Source organism: Clupea harengus, chromosome 15, assembly GCF_900700415.2.
Source record: "Clupea harengus chromosome 15, Ch_v2.0.2, whole genome shotgun sequence".
Lineage (NCBI taxonomy): Eukaryota > Metazoa > Chordata > Actinopteri > Clupeiformes > Clupeidae > Clupea > Clupea harengus.
Genome location: NC_045166.1, coordinates 26,950,087 through 26,952,586, shown reverse-complemented (window position 1 = coordinate 26,952,586; position 2,500 = coordinate 26,950,087). Strand labels below are relative to the sequence as shown.

Here is a 2,500-nt window from a genome sequence, read left to right as displayed (position 1 = left end):
GGGTCCTGGGGGGTCTCGGGTCCTGGGGGGTCTCGGGTCCTGGGGGGTCGTCCTGCAGGCCCTCAGCCTGAGAGCTGGGGGGTCTCGGGTCCTGGGGGTTTCGGGTCCTGGGGGGTCGTCCTGCAGGCCCTCACCCTGAGAGCTGGGGGGTCTCGGGTCCTGGGGGGTCGTCCTGCAGGCCCTCAGCCTGAGAGCTGGGGGTCTCGGGTCCTGGGGGGTCTCGGGTCCTGGGGGGTCGTCCTGCTGCTGCCATCCTGGAGCATGTTGGACGAAGGCTAGGAGGAGCTCACCAGTGCTGTTAGCATGGCCCCACTCACCAGTGCTGTTAGCATGGCAGCCAGACAGGAGCTGGCAGGGAACGGATAAGGCCCACATCCGGCCCGCCATCCTGGAGCATGTTGGACCGAAGCTAGGAGGAGCTGGCAGTGCTGTTAGCATGGCCCCGCTCACCAGTGCTGTTAGCATGGCCCCGCTCACTTCGCTGCCACCCTGTGAAGTGTGTGATGAGGTGTGGAGTGCTCTAGGGCAGGCAGACAGGAGCTGGCAGGGAACGGATATGGCCCTGACCCAGCCCACAGGCAGAGCTGCCAACTCTCAAGGCTGACTTCGTGTGAGAATCGGTGAGATTGACCAAAACAGGTGTATTTTTCTGGCATGTGATGCATTGAAGGCAATGGAATTTTTTGTTTCCTGCTGGCGTGAAACATAAAAGCAAAAGCGTGAGAGTCGGACAACCCTGTAACGGGGCCTGGCTGTGCTGTCAGCAGGTCCTCTCTCACTGGACTGCCCGCTGTGGTGTTGCGTGGTGAGGTTTGGTGTAAGATCGGAGCTGACTGAGGGGCAGATTTGGGCTGGATTTGGTGCAGGTCCGGCCGGCATGCCCTGCAGCAGGTTGGGCTGAGTGAGGCTAACGACAGCTGGCGGTGCTGTTAGCAGGTCCGCTCTCGCTGCCTGCTAGCGTGTAGCGTGGTGAAATGTGTTGTGTGTCTGGGTCCTAACAGGAGCCTGCTAGCGTGTAGCGTGGTGAAATGTGTTGTGTGTCTGGGTCCTAACAGGAGCCTGCTAGCGTGTAGCGTGGTGAAATGTGTTATGTGTCTGGGTCCTAACAGGAGCCTGCTAGCGTGTAGCGTGGTGAAATGTGTTGTGTGTCTGGGTCCTAACAGGAGCTGGCAGCGGTGGTTTGCCAGGGGCCGGTGGCATCTCTTTCTCTCCCAAGGTCAGAGCCACCGCCTGCCAACTCTGCCCACGGGCACCTCCTCCCACCACTCACCCCCCATCCGGCCTCCTGGTCCACCTGAGCTGGCGCGACAAGCCCGGTGCCAAGGCTGGGCCCTGGCTGTGTGGGTACTCACCTGGCTGTGGGGCTAAGCCCTTCCTGTTGCCCAAACCGTGCCATCTGCTCAGCATGTGGACGCAGACACACAAACACACACACACACACACACACACACACACACACACACACACACAGTGTTGTCTGCCTTGGCCTCTGGCATCAGAGTTTAACCACATGCTAGCCACACTACAAAACACTTCAAATAGAAGTTACATTCCCCTTTTACAACCCCTATATATTAAGGGGTTCTTAATTTGGAAATATGTTCCCCTAATTTTGAATTCAATTAAGCTCTGAAGAGGATCTCTGGCACCAGATCAGGGCTCTGTGTGTGTGTGTGTGTGTGTGTGTGTGTGTGTGTGTGTGTGAGATCAGGGCTCTGTGTGTGTGTGTGTGTGTGTGTGTGTGTGTGTGTGTGTGTGTGTGCGTGTGTGTGTGTGTGTGCGTGCGTGTGTGTGTGTGTGTGTGTGCGTGCGTCCGTGCGTGCGTGCATGCGTGCGTGCGTGCATGCGTGTGTGTTGGGGGGTATCTGTTTGTGTGTGTTTACAGAGAGCGGTTGAGAGGGCCGGGAGCATAGCTATAATGACTTTTGTATGGTTTGTCCTTTGATCAATATCAACAGCTTCCCTGCAGGAGTGGGCCATAATGACACAATATCAACAGCTTCCCTGCAGGAGTGTGTGTGTGTGTGTGTGTGTTTGTGTGTGTGTGTGTGTGTGGTTTGTGTGTGTGTTCCCTGCAGGAGTGGGGAATAATGAATTCTTTACGGTCAACTCGTCTGACCTTTGACCCATCCACAGTCTGTATACATGCGGTTTGAGCGCACAGGGGGAAAGATTTACAGTGCCATGCCAACGACCTGATGGCCCTGTGTGGCTCTCCAATGCTTCCCATGGGTTGCCATGCCAACGACCTGATCGACCTGTGTGGCTCTCCAACGCTTCCCATGGGTTGCCATGCCAACGACCTGATGGCCCTGTGTGGCTCTCCAATGCTTCTCATGCGTTTGACCTGTTTCTGTGAGTGATTGGAATGGGACTAGGGCCATCATGGACCATCATGGACATTCATTAGATGCTTCAACCGCTGACCAGTAAACACACCCAGCTAGTGAGATGGCGGCTAACTATGGACGACGTCTGGTCCAGTTTAGAGACTTGTGTG

The 2,500-nt window shown here is 56.5% G+C and overlaps 1 protein-coding gene across 1 annotated transcript in view; it reads left to right on the top strand.

Moving 5' to 3' along the window:
- Positions 1-2,500, top strand: part of LOC105902107 (ena/VASP-like protein) — a 75,633-nt gene that overhangs the window by 5,113 nt on the left and 68,020 nt on the right. The window lies entirely within an intron of this gene.